Source organism: Mobula hypostoma, chromosome 1, assembly GCF_963921235.1.
Source record: "Mobula hypostoma chromosome 1, sMobHyp1.1, whole genome shotgun sequence".
In the NCBI taxonomy this organism is placed as follows: domain Eukaryota; kingdom Metazoa; phylum Chordata; class Chondrichthyes; order Myliobatiformes; family Myliobatidae; genus Mobula; species Mobula hypostoma.
In genome coordinates this window covers 122,032,443-122,053,474 of record NC_086097.1, presented here as the reverse complement: position 1 = coordinate 122,053,474, position 21,032 = coordinate 122,032,443, and the positions used below count along the sequence as shown (strand labels likewise).

The following is a 21,032-nucleotide window of genomic DNA, read 5'->3' as shown; positions in this document are numbered from 1 at the left end:
AGTTTAACGGAAGGAGACACGGTCTGAGAGCTGTCAAGATCGGCTCCTCTTTGAACCCTGAACTGCTTGAAGTGATGGACAGGTGATACCCCAGCAAGGGGATAAAAAGGGACAGGTTCGCTAAGGCAAGACACACACGACACCAAGAGGTAACGAGACCCTGGAAGTGGTGCGCCTCCCACAAGTCGGTGGGAAGTTTTGGAAGGCTGGTCGCGGGACCAAGCCATAGACGCACAGGGTGGAAAGGTACGATCGGCGGGAACCTGGTGTGTGTCCGTCCTTGCCTGAGTGCCCGGTTCACTGCAGAGAAACGATCGTATCTGAAAATGGAGGGGTCACAGTCGGTGACCTCAGAAGACATTACAAAGGGCTCACCTGAAAGCTGACTGCGAAGAATATCGAAGGTCTGTGTGGAAGCCGTTTGAATATTCATTCGCTTTTGCTCTCTCGCTCCTTCCCCCCTCCCCCCCGCCCCGTCCACAGCCACGGCAGTGATTACTGTGAACTGAACTGAACTCAATTGAACTGAACTTTGCGTCACTTTGACACTGGTCATTTACCCCTAGACGACGATAGAGCTTGATTGATCCTGTTATCCCAATTCTGTGTACATGTGTGTTTATCATTGCTGAACTGTTGCATTTATTATCCTTTTGATTAGAGTACTGTGTTGCTTATTTCTTTAATAAAACTTTCTTAGTTCCAGTAATCCAGACTCCAACTGAGTGATCCATTTCTGCTGGTTTGGCAACCCAGTTACGGGGTACGTAACAAATTCTAGACATAGCATGCAAAAATAAAGACTGTGTATGTCTCATAGCAGGAAGGACATTGCCCAAATATCAAGATCCTAACCAATTAGGTGGAAGATAGGTATAAGCTCCATTTCCGCATATTAAGTGCGTACTGTTCCATGAGCTTAGACCACTTCTTTATGTGATACACACAAGTATACACTATAAGTCTTCTCATCGGTATATTGTGAGTAGGGAAAATTGGCAAAAATATAACAACAACAAACAATATTAGAATAAACATCATAATGTCCAGCAGTTGTCGACTCTGTTGAGGTCTTCCAGCTGGTTAGTGATTTTCTCACTGTAGCCTAGTAGCATATGCCCAGGGTCAGAAGTTACTGGCAATGAACCGTGCACTTGTTGTCCTCATCGTAAACCACTTTAGCTTGCTTGTGGTGGCTGGCATGTATCCACTGACTTTTAACTTCTACTTTCATCGCTGAGTTTGTAGTTAACAGCACTTGATAAGGACCTGCCCATCGAACTCCTAGCAGTTCCTCATGTGGCTCCTTATCAGGACCCCCTCACCAGGAATCAGAGATCACTCCAAGCAGCAGAAACTTGTTGAGAAGCAAACTGAAGAGCTTGGGTTAATTAGGGTAATTGTCTGCCATAATGTGTATATCAGGCTCTCTGCGATCGAGGGCTTCTGGCAGTGACATAGAATGCCTTGTTACTACCTCAGATGAACTTAATTTAGTTTTTGTGTTTGGGGTTGCTCTGTTGCTAAAATACAATAGGAAGAGTCATAGGCCATGGTACACCTTCCTCATAATACTTAGTCAGACAGTGTTTGGTGGTTACATTCATTCAACTTGTCCCAATGACTCTAAATGAGATGGACAGTGAAGATACCATTCGATGTTCATCAGTAGACATAATTCCTGACAAGCACTTCCAGTGAAATGTGTCCCTTGGTAAGAGTCAATGTAACATGGCAAGCCCCATTTAGGAATATTGTCCTTCCGATCATTTTTTGCTGTGTGTATGGCAGTGATTTTCTTTGCAGGAATAGCTTCCACCCATCTTGAAAACTTGACCACTATCATGAGTATATCTGAGTATCTTTGACACTTTGGCAATGCAATGTAGTCCATTTGTAAGTGTGAAAATGGACTAGGTGAGGCAGGAGCACTCAATTGTGGTAGTTTTTCCACTGCTCTGGATTTGTTTTCATGCATCGTTCAAATGTTTGTTGAGCCTGTGCCCTGACCTTTGGATTCCACCACCAGAGGGAGAATCTGCTAATCATCTTTTCCATTCTAATATGTTCTAGGGAGTGTACCTGCTGTGCCAGATAAGGAAGCAATGTAGTTGAAGCTACTAGTCTATGACTAGTGCCATATCTCCACACTCCATCACTGTTTAACCTCCCACTATTCTCCATCCAGAACCACTTTTCCTGGTTAGAGCACTGACACTGCATTTCTCAAATACCTTGTATGTTCATCTGTGATACAGAGTACAACCTCATTTCCATAATTCATGTTGTTGGGTTCACTGCATATGCTCCTGATGCTTATTTTAGTGTTTTGAACTTCCTAACTTATTTTATTCCTTTTACTTCTTCCTGTGCTGCCTTTTTCACAATTTCATCTGTAAATGCATTTCCATGGCTTTGCATTTAACACAGTAACATGTATGACATTCATTAGTTTTGAATTAGTTGGCCATTCTTGATTGGCCTACAGCCATAAGAAATCCTTTTCGTCTCTATATAAGTTTCCAAAACCATGAACAACTCCAAATTATCCATCAAGAATTGGTATAGGTATTGGATGATCTTCCTCCTACCATAGTACAGAGCTTAATCAGAACTTTCAGTTCTGCCATGCTTCCTGATACCAGATCTTCAGTTTCAGAAAGAACAGCCCATCCAGCCATTCAAATTTCTCTATAAATCTTTGAGGCGCCATTGATATACAGAATTGGCAGAGTAATAACCAACAGGACACCGCAGTCTCCGGGTTCTTGAGTTAAGACCACCATGTGTTTGTCGTTGACATGCAGAGTAAATGGTTTTCCAGTATCAGTAATTCCTTATGCAGGTGCAGTACATAATGCTGTTGTTAAGGTTTGAAACACTTTCTGTTGTTCTTCATTAAGAATCACAGGGTCGTCTAAGCACTTACTGCCCTTCAGCAGATTGTTGAGTGGTTGGGCAATTTCAGCATACAAATTGACCCATGCTCTGTTGTAGTTACACAAACCCAATAATGATCGGATTTTCTAGACTGTTGTAGGTGGCTTTCCTCACTTAACATTTTTTGCACAACCCTCAGTGACTTCCAGTTTACCTTGGGAAATTTTCTATCCCAGGTAAGCTACTTCCTCTTGTTGCAATTGTGACTTGTCCATATTTGCTTTCTGACTTTTGGAGGATAGATAATCAAGCAAATAAGTTGCATAATGATCATGCTGGTCTGCAACTTCGGATGCATCCAGGACATTATCCACATAGAGTATCATAGTAAAATCAATGGCTGTTAAGTTCCTCGGATGTTGTCCCAAAGCCACGTGATAGCCAGTAGGACTATTATGGGGCCGTTATGGTAGCCTTGTCCACTGGTATTGTTGACCATCAATTGTGAATGTCAGACGTTAGTGGTACAGATCAGAATCCATTTTCCATTTCAATAATTGTGAACCACTTCTCTGATGGATTCAGGGCATTGAAAATAGTTGATGGATCTGATACTAGAGGGATCAGGTTGTCAATATATTGATTAGCAAACCAATAATTCACTGTCAGTCTTCTTTCATAGTTCTATCTTCAGTCCAGTGTGTCTTCACATCCTCGTTTTTTATTAGAGTTAGCTGTGACACAGCTACCAATTCTATTATTTCATCATTGTCACTCTCTCTGGGATCCATTAGAGGCCGTTGTAGAGTCCATGTCATATCTATCCAGTAAATACCCAGAGTTCAGATGGTGGTGCTGTCTCGGAGGACTGTCCAACATAGGGGCTGTTTCCAGTGGAGAAGTGTCACAGGCAGGACCACCCACTTGAAGCCTCTAGTGAGTTTTCTCATATTGCTTCACTTGTTCTTGAAGCTCTGTGCAAATCACTTTGATTTGATTACACTAATCATGCTATTTTTTCATTCATTCAGTTAATGCAGAAATTTGTTCTTTGGACTTTTTACTGTGTCTATCATACTGCTTTTGTAATTTATTGCACATTTCACTTTTCTTTCCCAATTGATTAGAAAACATCTTTACTCACCCTACTAACTTTCCACTTGCTCACAAGTTTGATCAAACTGACCATGTGTTTGTATCTTTAGCCCACATTTTCCAGTTTGTTTTCCTTTCCCTCAGGCAATCTCTGCATTTTGTCACTTGTCTTCTTAATAAACTTAACATTGATGGTATATTTCATTCAGATTGTTCCATTAATCTTATCAAACTGAAATGTTTTATTCAGGTAAGTGCTTGGTTTCATGACTTTGGCCAGACAACTCTGTGAGATATCAAAGATAACAGTCAAACATCCTAGGAGTATTTCAGGAGTATGGGTAATAACTTGGACTAATTTGGCACCCTTAGGACAGACAACATTGTTTATTTGTAAATATTGAAACTTTAGAAATGAAAAATTTCCTAAGCTGTTACTTCTTTGGTCTTTCCTAAAAAGGGAGGATAAATTGACATAATTTTAAGAAAACTGGAAATTCATCTGGAGTGTGTCTAATCAGCTTGAGTATGAAGAAGGCAATGAGTTTCAAGATAAATAATCTCCAGGACTTCTTGCCTTAGATCCTGTGGCATAGAAGAAAAAGCTGAAGATATTGCAGATACTTTAACCATAGTGCTCTGAAAGTTCAGGAACCAATCACTTGGATTGGAAATTCTTTTTCACTTAATTCACTTAGATTCACACAGATCAGCACATCACAAAAAACAACCTCACTTTCATAGACATGTCTTGCTGCCTTGGTGAAGCAGCCAACATAATCAAAGATCTCAGCCATTCTCTCTTCTCCCCTCTCCCCATCAAGCAAAAGATTCAAAGCCTGAAAGCATGTATCACCAGGCTGAAGAACAACTTCTATCTTGCTGTCATAAGATTATTTAACTTGTATGGTAAGAGGGACTCTTGACCTTACTGTCTGCCTGTACATCACTTTGTAACTATCTCACTTTATTCTGCAATTACTGTTCCTTTGTGTTATCTCAATGTACTGATGTGATAAAGTGGTTTGTATGGATGGCATGCAAAACAATGTTTTTCACTATACCTCACTATACCTGAAGAGGGCTTGGAGAAGGAAACATGAAATTGTATACATATTGCTATGAAATTCATTGTGGAGAAGATACTTGAATGTGTTATTGTGATAGATTGAGAGAGCAGTTGGACAGAGAGGCCTTTGTCGGTGTTGGCCATGGATGTTGCATCCTAGTTATTTGCGTGTACAGAAGCCAGGGCAGCAAGCTGTTGACCATGCATCAGGATACTCCTCTCCACACAGCTGTTGAATCCAAAAGAATGGCAGAAACTGATAGAGTTTGGCACCAGCGGCAGCGCAGAAGTTACCAGTCAGCATTGAACTCAACATAGGATGCTTGAGGGACTCCAGCTCTGGAATTTTCTTCGGGGTTCACTGCTGAAGCCTTCCCCATGAGTGGCTATAGCTACAAGGAAGTAAAGTTTCCCTTCTCCTAGATAACTCGCCACCCATGGCTGATGAGCCCTATTTGCACAGAGTGACTGGCTTTTAGGCCCCAGTTACCCGCATTTGCCCTTCCTCCTGTCAGTAGGAACGGTTCTGCTGGCTTAGTAGCTAAGCTACACGTGAAGGCCAGGAAATGGATTTGGTTGTCAGAGACTTTTTGAGACACACACCATCAGGAGCATTTAATAGATAGTGAGAATTTATACCCACTACCTCCCTCAACTATGACAACCTTAAGGAACTGCATTTGGACAAATATCAATAGAATAGAACAAGCTGGCAGATATTCTGTATTTGAAACTCTAGTTGGATTTTTTGAAGCATAGTAGAAAAGGGGGTTTGCATAGATGTGTTGATATAAACTCCCCAAAAGCATACAAGTTTCCTCAAACTAGTCTTAACAAAAATGGAAGCTCACTGAATTGGTGAAAGTTTTTCTTAGGAATCAGATGTAAGTAATGATATATTAAGAATATTTCTGTACCAGTCTGTTAGCTGGTGTGATCTTTGGGAACCTCAGGGATCTGTACACATTTTTAATTTTCATTCAGCAGGGAATCCCAGCTCCATTATTCAACAGCTTTAATGTCTGTAAAGTTGCAGTGAAATACCTGGAATAACAACGGCCAAAAATAAATACAGCTAGTTATTTTAGCTAGTAAAGTTATTCAGTATCTCTACAATATTTCAACTTCTTTTAGGGTTAAACTTTTAAGTGTTATTATTAAGGAACAAAGAAATAACGTAAGCACATTTATTTTTGCACTGCTAGTTGAACTATGTCACTGCATTTAATAAGATATTACATTCTTAGTCTAAATTACTTTTGAGTTAAAAAGTCTTAAATCTGATTCTCCACTTTTTCATTTCATTATTATTGCCAAAGCTATATCAATCTTTTGCAATCACCACATGGATTCACAAGAGTTATCAATTATTCAGTTTAAGATTCAAAGTTCAAGGTACATCTATTATCAAACTGTGTATACATTATGCATCCTTGAGATTTGTCTCCTTACAGGCAGCCACAAAACAAAGAAACCCAACAGAACCCATTAAAAATAGACCATCAAATAACCAATGTGCAGAGAGAAAAAAAGACATTCAAACAATAAATGCAAGCAAATAGTGTTCTGAACTGAAGTCTTCCATATAACTAAGAAGGTCATGCAATATGGTTGTTGAAAGTGGCTTACTTTGTCTTGTCCAAATGGGCTGTAACTGTTAAGACAACCCTCAAATAAATTGTATTAATTACAGAAGAAAGATAAAATATGAATGCAAAATTATTTTTAAAGGGATAGCTACCAAGTCAACACCAAATAAAGGGGTGTATTGGGTCTGAATTGGTGAAACGTTTTATATCTCACCCAAGTAAAGGATGTTTTTTTTTGCTACATTGAAAGCGGTCCCTTCTGGAAAGCACTTATTAAAACAAAAACTTCATGCCAATTTAAAAGTTTCTTCCCCAGACAGTTAATCTGATCAACCATTCTAGTTAGACCCCCCACACACACCTCCCCCACCTCTATCATTTGTGGATGGCAGCAAGATTGGGGGTGTAGTGGACAGTGAGGAAGGTTATCATGGCTTGCAGATAGATCTATATCAGCTGGAAAATAACCTGAAAAATAGCAGATGGAATTTAATGCAGACAATTGTGAGGTTTTGCACTTCAGCAGGACCAACCAGGGTAGGACTTACACAGTTCATTGAGGAGTGTGGTAGAACAAGGGGATCTGGGAATACAGGTCCATAATTCATTGAAAGTGGTGTCACAGGTAGACAGGGACATAAAGAACACTTTTGGCACATTGACCTTCATAAATCAATGTATTGGGTACAGAAGATGGGATGTTATGTTGAAGTTGTATAAGATGTTGATGAGGCCTAATTTGGAGTATTGTGTACAGTTTCAATTACCTACCTACAGGAAAGATGTAAACAAGATTGAAAGAGTACGGAGAAAATTTGTGAAGATGATGACAGATCTGGAGGGCACGAGCTCTAAGGAAAGATTGAACAGGTTAGGACTGTGTTCTTTAGAACATAGAAGACTGAGATGAGATTTGATAAAGGTATACAGCATTATGAGGGATGTAGATAGGGTAAATGCAAGGAGGCTTTTTCCACTGAGGTTGGGAGAGACTATAACCAGAGGTCATTGCTTAAGGGTGAAAGGTGCGAAGCTTAAGGGGAACATAAGGGAAACTTCTTCACTCAAAGAGTTGCGAGAGTGTGGATTGAGCTGCGAGCATTAGTCCATAGGAGCTCAATTTCAACATTTAAGAGAAGTTTGGATAGGTACATGGATATGGAGGGCTATGGTCCCAGTGCAGGTCAATGGGAGTAGGCAGTCTAAATGTTCTTGGCGTTAGATTGAGCAAAGGGCCTGTTTCTGTTCTGTACTTCTCTGTTACTGTATCAGATACTGAATTGCACTGTAAACACTTTGAATAGGTTTTTAAAATGTTGGTTACATTTTAAATTCATGCTGCTGTTTATGTCTTAATGCATATCTTATTCCATATCCATATTTTAACCTCTAGCTTACAGTATTTTATCTAATTCCTTATTATTCATAACTGTTGAATATTGTTATATCATGTTGCATGTCACTCGATGGTGGCGATCTTGAAGCTTGTGGGGACAAGATCAAGAAAGCTCACCTCTGTCCAGGATACTGACGGACTTTTACCGCTGTACCATTGAGAGCATACTCACCAACTGCATCTCAGTGTGGTATGAAAATTGTCCCATATGGGATCACAAAGCACTCCAGTGTGTAGTGAAAACTGGTCAGCGGATTATCGGCACCCAATTGCCCGCCATTGAGAACATCTGCCATAAACACTGCCTGGGCAGGGCGAAAAGTATTATCAGGGATGCATCTCACTCTAACCATGGACTTTTTACTCTTCTCCCATCTGGTAGGCACTACAGGAGCCTCCACTCCTGCACCAGCAGGCACAGGAAGAGCTTCTTTCCTGAGGCTGTGACCCAGCTGAACGTCACATCACGGCGCTAAGCAGTATTGCACCCATATTGTAGTGTCTCAGTACTTTTATATTTGTGTGCTGTAGCACTTACTTTTTATTCACAGTTATTTTGTAAATAACACTATCCTTTGCATTTCTGGTTAGATGCTAACTGCATTTCATTGGCTTTGTATCTGTACTCAGCACAATGACAATAAAGTTGAATCTAATCTAATCTAATGTCACACTCTGACCAAAGCACCACAGCAGTTTTCTAATACACGTAAATGCATAAGGCAAATAAAGTTGGTCCTTGATTTCTGATGTCTATATTCATGCTTTCGTAAGGCCAGCGATGTTGTGGGGATGGAACTGGACTCTCTGATGGTGGTCTGAAAAGAGGATGTGGTCCAAGTTGCATGCATCTTGGACAATGTCTCCCATCCTGGTTGGGCACAGGAGTACATTCAGCCAGAGACTCATTCCACCGAGATGCAGCACAGACCATCTTAGGAAGTCATTCCTGCCTGTGGCCATCAAACTTTACAACTCCTCCCTTGGAGGTCAGAAACCCTGAGCCAATAGGCTGGTCCTGGACTACTATTACTATTTATTATTTATGGTGCAACTGTAACTAAAACCAATTTCCCCCGGGATCAATAAAGTATGACTATGACTATGACTATTTCAGCCCTCATTTGGAAGTACTCAAAGGCATCATTATGTTTGCTGCCAGTTTACACCCTGGCTATTCATCATCGCTTGGCTCATTGCTGATAATTCCATTCCGTCTTCTAGTTCAAAGTTCAAAGAAAATTTTTTTATCAAAGTACCATATACCATCCTCAGATTCATTTTCTTGCAGGCAAACTCAATAAATCCATAACAGAATAATAACCATAACATAATCAATGAAAGACTGCACCAACTTGGGTATTCAACCAATATGAAAAATACAACAAACTGTGCAAATACAAAAAGAAATAATAATAAAAAATATATGCAAAAAATATCAAGAACATGCATTGAAGAGTCTGTAGGTTGTGGGAACATTTATGATTATGAAGACATGTAGTCCTCTTTTATTGTCATTTAGTAATGCATGCATTAAGAAATGATACAATATTTCCTCTGGTATGATACCACAAAATACAGGACAAACCAAGACTGAAAAACTGATAAAACCACATAATTATAACATATAGTTACAACAGTGCAACAATACCATAACTTGATGAAGAAGTCCATGAGCACAGTAAAAGTTCAAAGCTTCTCAAATGTCCCACATCTCACGCAGACGGGAGAAGGAAGAAAAACTCTCCCTGCCATGCCGACCACAATCCCACTCTGAGTCGTCCGAAAACTTTGAGCTCCGATCAGCTCTCCGACACCGAGTACTGAGTGCCATCTCTGTCCAGATGATTTGACCTCCTTCTAGGTGGTCATAAGCAGGCAAGGCCGGAGATTTTGAGGCCTACCCTCCAAAAGATTTCCAACCACGCAGTAACAGCAGCAGTGGATGGGCGTTTCAGAAATTTCTCCAGATGTTCCTCTGTGCTTTCGTGTCCATTCTCCATCAAATCAGAATTGTCCATGGCCCCTATTTAACAGATACGATATCATTTTTCACTGGAGGGCTGCAGTGGGGAAGTGTAATTGAGTGTGAAGTTATCTCCTTTGGTTCAAGAGCCTGATGGTTGAGGGATAATAACTGTTCCAGAACTGGTGGTGTGATTCCTGATGCTCCTGTACCTTCTTCCTGATGGCAGCAGTGAGAAGAGAGCATGGCTAGGGTGTTGGGGGTTCTTGCTGCTTTCCTGTAACAATGTTTCGTGTAGGTGCGCTGAATGGTGGAGAGGGCTTTACCTGTGATGTATTGGGCTATATCCCCTACTCTCTGTAGGGTTTTCCATTCAAGAGCATTAGTGTTTCCATTCCAGGCTGTGATGCAGCCAGTCGATATAATCTCCACCTCACATCCAATGAAATCTGTCATTTTAGGCGTCGTGCCAAATCTTTGAAAAAGTTCTCAGAAAGTAAACGTACTACTGTGCTTTCTTCATAATTGTATTTACATGCTGGGCGCAGGACAGGTCCTCCAAAATAATAACTCTGAGGAATTTAAAGTTACTGACTATGTACACTTCTGATCCTCTTATGAGGACTGGCTCATGGACCTCTGGTTTCCTTCTCCTGAAATCAATAATCAATTCCTTGGGCTTGCTGACACAGAGTAAGAAGTTGTTGTTATGGCACCATTCAGCCAGACTTTGAATCTTCCTCCTATATGCTGATTCATCACCACCTTTGATTTGACCTATGACAGTGGTGACATCAGCAAACTTTGATATGGCTGTGCTTAGGCACACAATCATGAGTGTAAAGTGAATAGAACAGGGGGCTAAACACACAGTCTTGTGGTGCACCTGTGCTGATGGAAATCGTGGAGGAGATGTTGTTGCCGTTCCATACCGACTGGGGTCTGCAAGTGAGGGAATTGAAGATCCAATTGTTCATGATCTTGGAGCTTAGTGATCCACTTTGAGGGGATGATAGTATTGAATGCTGAAGTGTAGTTGATAAAGCAGATCCTGGTGTATGCATCTTTGCTGTCCAGATGTTCCAGGATTGAGTGAAGAGTCAATGAGATGGGATCTGCTGTGGACCTGCTGTTCCATAAGGGAAACTGGAGCAGATCCAGGCTGCTTCTCAGGCACGAGTTGATAGGTTTCATTACCAACCTCTCAAAGCAATTCACCACTGTAGATGTAAGTGCTACTGGACGATAGTAATTGAGACTGGTTACCACATTCTTAGTAGGCATCAGTATAATTGAAGCCTGCTTGAAGCAAGTGGGTACCTCAGACTGCCAACGTGAGAGGTTAAAGCTCTCAGTAAATACTCCAAGCCAATTGATCGGCAATTTTTAGTAATTTAGGTATTTAGTAATTTGCCTGATTCAGGTTTTTAGTAATTCAGGTAATTGGCCAGATTCATCCCCCTAAAGGCTGCTCATACGTCAGCCTCAGAGACTGAAATTGCTGGATCATTGGGGGCTGTGGGAGTACGTGATGGCTCCTCCATGTTTTGATGGTCATAGCAAGCTGACAAGCTATTAAGTCCTCTAATATGGTGTTCCTGGATTTCAGTTCGGCATTGAACACTATTGTCCCACAGACCTTGGTGAACAAACTCCTACTTTAGTCTAAATACACCACTGTGCAACTGGGTGTTAGACTTCCTAACCAACAGACCTCAGGAATCACAACTGCTCCTCCCTCCCCAACATCTTCAACATGGGTACATGGGTGTGCCCCCCTCCACTGTATGCTGAGTCCACTGCTATACACTCTGCTCACACACGACTGCGTGGTTAAGCACCCAAGTGATCACATTGTCAAATTCACCGATGACACGACAGTGGTGGGGCTCATCACCAATAATGATGAGATGGCCTACAGAGCAGAGGTGGAAGAGCTCGAGGCCTGTGCCAAGCAAATAACCATTTCCTTAATGTTAACTGGACAAAGGAAATGGTTATCAACTTCAGGTGTATCCAGTAGTTCGCCTGCCAAATGGATATTGATGTTGCTTTGTTTTCTGTCCATTAACAATAGAGAGAGCTACATAGTTCATAGAACATAGAACATTACAGCACAGTAAAGGCTCTTCTGCTCACAATGTAGTGCCAACCTTATAACCTACTCTAAGATCATCTAACCCTTCCTTCCTATATAGCTCTCCATTTTTCTACCAGCCATGTGCCTATCAAAAAGTTTCTTAAATGCCCTAATGTATCATTGCCCTACTACCACCTCTGGCAGGGTGTTCCACATACCTGCCACTCTCTGTGTAAAAAAGTGACATGTGACCCCCCCCCCCCACCCGATAGTTTTATCTAATCACCTTAAATTCTGCCCTTTGTATTAGTCATTTATACCCTAGGAAAAATTCACTGGCTCTCCACTCCATCTATGCTGGCCTATTTTCATCAAATTCCTCGATCCTTTGTGATTTGGAGTTGCAATTTCTTCTGAGATATCTATGCCATGTATGTATTGACTAAAACAAACTTGTTACAAATTTTAGTGGAATAAAAGGAACTTGAAACAGACATACAGGCATATTGTCCCCATCACTACTTTTCCAATTCTTCCCGAGTTTGGCCACATTCTGAAGACCAGAATTTAGTGGGTTACTAATTCTCAAGGTGGCCATTAAGTAATGGCAAAAACTGACCAATGATGGACATTTGGTTTACTTCAATTTTATTTGACTACCTTCACTGCAATTCATCTGTAATTGTAACTATAGTATATATTCAGTATTTTGTCTGCCCCCACCCCTTCTGTAGAACTTCAATGCACTTATGTACAAAATGATCTGTCTGGTTGGCTGTGAAAGTTGCAGTAAGGCAAGGGTTAACAATGTCCAGGCAAGGATAGACTGCAGATAGAGCACAGAAAGCCTAGGCAAGAAAGGTCTTTGAATAGTATAACTTGCTTTTGAACAGCAGGTTGTCAGATCCATTTTGTTTACGGAGACGAGATAATGTTATGGAACGATGCGAAGCACACAGGCCAACTAAGGGACAATGACTTTACTAACTTCAAGGTATGATTGGTTGTTAGCTTCATTTCTACTACCTTTTAACACCTGTATTGTGAATGGCTATTAAACTTTCAAGTAAGGAACAGCACAGTTACCAAACCTACACAGTTTACCAAATGGTCAAAATCCATAACTACTTGTCAACCCTGTATAAAAATTGTACTTCTCTGTTCAAAATTCAGAACAGAGTGGTGACAGGATCCATGCTGTTCCCCTTCTGCACAAGTGAAGTATAATTGAGGAATTAACGCCAGCTTTCTGAGTCCATTTAATCGGAGACAATGTGGCTTTGGAAGCAAAAGTGTTTCACTGTCTCTCAGCATGTGTGACAAAAAAATAATCAATTGCTTCTCAGCTTTGAGAGTCAGCCATCTTTCAGTGTCACCAGACTGACATTTCTTTCATGGAGTGTAGCATTAGGAAGCAAGAAAATACTGGAAACACTCATCAGGCCAATTGATTGAAAAACAAAATTCATGCATCAGATTAAGCCTTTAATTCTCTTTCCGAAGTTGCTGGCTGATCTGCAAGGTGTTTCCAGCATTTCTGTTTTGTTTTCAATTTCTGGCATATGCACTGTCTTTTATTTTCATTCAGCATTGGAAAGACCATAGAATTATTGATCATGTCTTTCGTTATCTGAGGCCAAAAAGAATCAATTGCATCATGAAGGATTGAAGTGAAGATAAGTCTGTGATAGCACCAGGGAAGGTACAAGGCAGATTTACAAGGTCACTGCAGGTGTGGAAGCTGTAGTTATGGGAAGAGTTTGACCAGCATTATATTTTTTTAAGAATAAAAAAAAACGTGAGTTGAAATTTCATTGAAGTGTATAAACTTTTTAGATGCACAGTGGAGAGTATCCTGACTGGTTGTATCATGGTCCGGTATGGAAACATCAATGGCCAAAAACAGAAAGAGATAGATACACCCCAGTCCATCACAGACCAAACCCTCCTCACAATTGAGGATACCTTCAAGGAGTGCTGCCACAAGAAAGCAGCATCTATATATATCCAGGCCATGCCCTCTTCTCACTACTGCCATTGGGGAAGAGGTACAGGAGCTTTAAGTCCCACACAACCAGGTTCAGGAACAGTTATTACCCTTCAACCATCAAGCTACTGAATAAACTCAACAGAGAACTGATTCCACAACCGAGAGACTCACTTTCAAGGACTCTACAGCTTATGCTATCAGTATTATTTGTATTTGTACAATTTGTCTTCTTTAGTACATTGGGTGTTTGTCAGTCTTTGTGTATAGTCTTTCAGAAATTCTATGTATTTCTTTCTTTTCTTGTAAATGCCTGTCAAAAATTGAACCTCAAGGTAACACATATGTATTTTGGTAATAAATTTACTTTGTAGATACTTTGACTTTGAAAATTGAACTTTTGGAACAGAATAAATGGAACAACATATTTTCTTTGTTGATGGTTATAATTGGTTCTTTTGACAGTTAACATGAACTTCATGGGCTCCAGTACTTTCTGTTCTGTACCACTCCATGGCCCTATGAAATCAACAGCCTTTCACTTCCTCTACTAGTTGCTCCATTTTAAGGACACCCAGTATTTTAGTACACCATTTTAAGAGAGGCCTTCCGATGGTCAGAGTCAACTAACAGCCTCAGTTGTCTAAATCAGGGGTCCCCAACCTTTTTTGCACTGTGGACCGGTTTGATATTGACAATATTCTTGCGGACCAGCTAACCGGGTGGGGGGTGGAGGTAGTAGGATTGCCAACGGCCAAGAGTAGCAGTCAAGTACGTTGTATTTACCCCGAGAAAGACTACAATGACCATGTAGCCTTGCACGGGCACCATTGCGCATGCGTTTACCTGCCAATTTTTTTTCTGCAAATTGTTTTTGGCGATTCTGTTCGGTGGGGTGGGGTGTTAATCATGACCGGAATATCGATGATAAGTGGCTAATCCACTCAATTTCGTTTCTAAAAGGGTTTATCTAATGAATTTAATATTAAACACAGCGCATATTTTCCTTGCATGAATATAGTGATAAGTCAATTATCAGGAGAGGACAGGGAGCTTGAAGTAAATGTTGAATGAACTTCCAGTGGAAGTGGCAGAAGCAGGTTCGATATTATCATTTAAAGAAAGATTGGATAGGTATATGGACAGGAAAGGAACGGAGGGTTGTGGGCTGAGTGCAGGTCGGTGGGACTAGGTAAGAGTAGTGTTTGGCACGGACTAGAAGGGCAGAGATGGCCTGTTTCCGTGCTGTAATTGTTATATGGTTATATAAGTCAATAGCATCATAACATTTTAAGTAACATTTGAATATTAAACACACAGCACATATTTTTCCCATATGAACATATAAAATCATTGCAACACTCCAATATCGCTGAATCAGTGGGAGCCCTGGGCTTGTTTTCCTGCAACAAGACGATCCTATCGAGGGGTGATGGGAGACAGCGATACTCGAAGGGGGTTCCTTGTGTCCAGTCTGTTCCGCAATTTAGTTTTCGTTGCATCCATTGCAGAAAACTCTGCTTCGCAGCGATATGATGTCGGAAATGGAAGCAACATTTTCAGTGCTTTCGTGGCTACCTCAGGGTATTCAGCCTTGACTTTGATCCAGAATGCCGGCAGAGATGTTATGTCAAACATACTTTTCAGCCCGCCGTCATTTGCAAGCTTAAGGAGTTGATCTCCTTCCCGCGCTGACATGGATGACCCGCGGGTCATGACCTTGAATGCGTAATGGCTCAACAGAGCGCGACAGGGAATGAGAAAAGGTGCAGCTGACTCATATCACCAAATCATAGCTTTTCCTCGTGGCCCGGTAGCACATGCTTTGCGGCCCGGTACCGGTCCGCGGCCCACTGGTCTAAATGATGCGCAAGCCAGGGCAGTACAACACAGAGAGCGAGCTGTTGTCCAGGTAGCAAGCTCCCCCTCTGATAAATCTAAAGGAATGGCAGAAGCCGATACATTTTGGCACCAGCAGCTTCACAGGAGGTGCCAGTTCGCATTGAACTCAATGTAGGACTGCCTTACAGACTCCAGCTCCGGATTTTTCCGCAGGGTTTACTCTTGAGTCTTCCCCATGAGTGGGTATAGCTGCAAGGCAGCGGAGGTTTGAGATCAGAGTTTTCCTTCTCCAAACGCAGCTGATGAGCTCCATCCGCCCAAAGTGTATGGTTTTAAGGTACCAGTAACCCGCTTTTGCCGCTTCTCCTGTCAGTAGAAATGGTGCGGCCTGGCTTAGTAGCTAAGCCACGCATGAAGGCCAGGAGTTGGACTTAGTTGTCAGAGGCTATTTGAATTGCACGCCATTGGCAGCCTTTAATAGGTAGTGAGGGCTTGTTTTCACAATACTACCGACTGTCACAACCTTAAGCATGTCAAGTATCTACATATTTATTGAAGTTAGGATGTAACTTCATAACCACAGGTTTTCTAGTTCAATATGTGGTAGTGCTGGAAAGAGTATAGAAGAGCTTTATCAAAATGCAGCCTGCAATGGAGGGCTTCAGGTAAAAGGGGAGATTGGGCTGGCTGCGGTTGTTCTTACTGATGCATAGGAGGCTGAGGGATGACTTCAATAAGGCTTGTAAAATTATGGGGGATATAGACAGATGATGTTATCACAGTCATTTTTCAAGAATAGGGGAGTTTAAAACTGGGTTTAAGTTGAGAAGAGAAGTATTTAAAGGAGGTCTCAGGTCAATCTTTTTCACACAGGGGATGGTGGATATATGCAGAACAAGCTGCTGGTGGAGGTATTGGATCCAGTTACAATCAGAACATCTAGAAAACACTTTGAAAGGTACATACTGTAGCTATGTAGATAGTAAAGGAACAGGGGGTTTAGGTTAAATCTAGGAAAATTGGGGAGAGTGTGGGCAAGTCTGCTGTATGACTCTATTATAACCTTTAATATACTGCATCCTTTTGCCTGAAGGAGTATTTTGCATTAGGATAAACAGAAAACTCAATACTATCTGGTAAAAAAGTAGGTCCCAATTGGTATTGAATTTATTACTCATTAGAATAGTTTCTGTGAGTGTGATAAATTGGCAAAAATTTTCATATTTGTAATGTTCAGCAGATAGTGCAACTATGTCCACAAGATGGATGATAAGGATGAGAATTATTTGTGGATATCAGATATAATGTGCTCATGGATTTTCAGATGAAGACTGCCAGCTCTGTCCCCTCAGCTCCTTCATCTTTTTCTTCTCATCATTTTTAATTGCTCCAATGTACCAGCCGTCTCTGTTTGACTCTGTAACTTCCCTCCCATTCCTCCCCCGACTCATGTCATCCAATTAGATTCCAACTCCTGCAAACTTAGCGAAACCACCCTGGTTTCCTTGGCTGCGTAAGTCTAGGGAAGACAACCTCCGGCCCTGACAAACTCGTGAGATTGGGGCGTGCTTGATCCCAACCCAAACCTCGGTTTGTGTGGATGCTGTATCATTTGCTATCCTGTTACAAACTAATGCCACGAAATAACAGAGTGCACTACATATGATTAAAGGAATTATATTTATGAATCTTAACTGAAGGGTTAGTAAAGAATAACAAAAAGAAAAGGTCCCATTCTAATTAAACAGTCAAACATGCACAAATTGGAACTCATCTTGAACTTCTCTGTCACTCACACACTGGATCCTCAGTCAACATGAAAGCACACACCACCTTCCAAACGTCGCTTGCAATCCATCTCAAGCAAACAGGTCTCCCACTGGATTGTATGCTACGACCGGTTCCCCCAGCATCGTTTCTCTTCACCTCCTATCGGACAAAAGCCCCAAGCCCAACCTTATTGTCATTCACCAGGAAAGCCTCCCGCTAATTGGATGGCACATATTTCTCATCATCGCTTATCTTCAACAATAACCTAAACAGACTGACAGCAGAACAGACTGCTCTTACAGAGCTGCCAAATGAAATACCTACAGCATAACAGTAAAGATGTGAACTAGGCCATTACACTCTCCCCACACCATAAATAGTCATGTCCTCATGGTTTTGAAATAATTTGTCATCCTGTCATTAATAACTACATTTTCAAAGGAATTTCATGATGTCAGAACCTCCAATTCATTTTTAAATGGTAGTGACATATCTGACTAGGTGATAGTCGCAACCCTCTGTTCCACTGGTGCTACATAGGCCAGCCTATCTGGGGATCTCCTGACTCTTTGAGACCTCTTTATCCCATCATCTACATCTTCAGTCACTTGTCTGAGCTCAGTTTCATCCCCAGTTACTTTAGAGCCCAGCCCCACTTCATGGTCCAGCTGTAAGCCTGCTTAAGCACTGCTAGTCCCCGCCCCCAACCCCCTTCCCCATTTCACCTGCCTCAGCATGAGAAATGTTGGGAATCTCTTCCTCAATTATTGTGGAGTTGGCAAAAGGTAGCATACACCACACCCCCATTTCCTCATCCTCCGGGTCTGTATCTCATTCAGGGGCAGCCACCAGTTTAATCCTTCTTGCTGCTGGTTCTTCAGTCTCACCACATTGCTGCAGAGTCCTCTTACTAAGTGTAGGGTCCAGGTCAGATTCTGGGTTAACACACACCTCGTCCCAGAGGTAGAAGCTGGTTCCGATGGAGAATCTCGACAGGACCATTCCCGTCCTCTGGTTTCATCCGGAAAACTGATACATTTAGCATTTGACTTTGGCCACCCAGCAGTTAGTCAGCTTATGCTTCCCAGGTAGACCCAAACTCTTGCTGAGGACACGGTCTCCCAACATGAGTTGGGAGAACCTAACCTTTTGATCATACCTCTTCTTATGTCCTTGATTCTGCTTGGTAGTTGAGACCTCTGCTAATTCATAAGCCTTTTTCAGCTCCCTTCTCATATCAGACACATACTTCAGATCGGTTCTCCCTTTATCACCCTCACTCGTGGGTATCTAGTAATACATACTTCTCAAGTCCAGCCCAGTGCGGCCACACGCTTCCTCAAAGGCAGCTCGGAACACAGGGTGAATGGACAATGTTTTCAGAAAGCTTTCTTCAGCTTTCTCCGGCACTAATGTATCAAGGACCTTGGCTACTCCCACATCTGCCTCCAAAATTTCTAACTTCAATGACAAGTAACTATTGTACGGATAGTCATCTCTAGCGCAAATGAAAAATGCATCAAGTACCGGTTGTAATATGAGCGGTACAGCAGAGTAATCCGAGAGCCAGTATCAAGTATGTCTCTAGCATAAATACCCACAATCCGTAGCAATGCACTAAGCTTGGCCCCAGTAAGCCTTCAGGAATAGGGTATTTTGCTTTAGGACGTTCCTTACTCTATTGCCACCAACTCAGAATGCTCAGCCCTCACTGGAGGATTCATTAGACCTACATCAGACCACTCCTTCTCCTCGCTCAGCAGAGACAAGAACAATGTGTCATTAAAGTCTTCATCCCAGCTATGGGAAACTCGGCTTCTGATTCGGCATGCTCACCGTCACTCCCCTACTCCCGGGGAGTACGGACAGCTGACGGCCCCCCTCTCCCAGGGAGTACGGACAACTGATGGCCCCCCTCTCCTGGGCACCAATCGTACCAGGCAGTTCTACTGCCGTTACGTCAGTGCTAGTCTGAACTAGAACAAAGTCTTTGCCCACCATTTTATCAAGCCTTCGCTCCACCCCTGCAGCATCAATAACCACGTATCGTGATCACTTTACTGACCAATAGTTTAAAACAGACTTAAACACACAACCATATAGCATTCAATGAGATCGATCCCAGACAAGCCCCCACAATGAAACCGCCCTGGTTTCTTTGGCTGCGCAAGTCTAGGGAAGCCACCTCCAGCCCCGCCAAACTGGTGAGATTGGGGCGTGCTTGATCCCAGCCCAAACCCCGGTTTGTGTGGATGCTGTGTCATTTGCTACCCTGTTACAAACTAATGCCACGAAGTAACAGATAGTGCACTGCATACGATTAAAGGAATTACTGTATATTTATGAATCTTAACTGAAGAGTTAGTAAAGAATAACAAAAAGAAAAGGGCCCATTCTAATTAAACAGTCAAATGTGCACAAGTTGGAGCTCATCTTGAACTTCTCTGTCACTCACGCGCTGGATCCTCTGTCAACGTGAAAGCACACACCACCTTCCGAACGTCACTCGCAATCCATCTCGAACAACAGGTCTCCAACCGGATCATATACTACGACCAGTTCTCCCCAGCGTCTTCTCTCTTCATCTCCTCTCAGACAAAAGCCCCAAACCCAACCTTAGTGTCCTTCACTAAGAAAGCTTCCTGCTAATTAGATAGCACACATTCCACATCATCCCGTATCTTCATCAATAAACCAAACAGGCTGAAAAGCAGAACAGCTGCCCTTACAGAGTTGCTCAATGAAATACCTACAGCATAACAGTAAAGATGTGAACCAGGGCATTACATTAACAACAAGTAAGATTCGAGCAAGAGGTGACGTTATGCTCCTGCACCATCACTGCATGATCACAACTTACTACCTGAGGGGCTAGAGGCCAGCAGATCAAGTCTAGTCAGCTGTAAGATAGAATGTTTTTCTTCAGAACTAATGGAACTAGGGTTTGGAGTGGGAAGAGGGTTATAGATAGAGAGTTATTCAGAATTTATGAAGTTGAAGAAGTCAGAATTTATGAAGTTGAGGAGAGGAGTGGTGACAGCAGATTTGCCAGTGATGAGAAAATAGCTTGAACAGGATTTAGTTCACTTGCCTTCAATACAGTAACATCAGCAATGTTAGTCATATCAGGGGAGAGGAGCAACACCTCATATCCCATATTGGTTTCTCCTTCCGGTAAAAACAAAATCACCACTGTCCCCACCAACCCTTCCTTCCTCTATTCCTTAGTTTGACCTTTTACCTCTTTTCCCCGGCTATTACTTCCTCCTGGGTCCCCTCTTCCTTCCTATTCTCCTGTGGTCCACTCTCCTCTCCTATCAGATTCCTTCTTCTTCCCCCTTTCCTTTCCCACTCACCT

General features: G+C 42.0%; 1 protein-coding gene across 3 annotated transcripts in view; it reads left to right on the top strand.

Annotated features, from left to right (window-relative positions):
• dok6 (docking protein 6) overlaps window positions 1-21,032 on the top strand; it is a 609,418-nt gene that overhangs the window by 423,419 nt on the left and 164,967 nt on the right. The window lies entirely within an intron of this gene.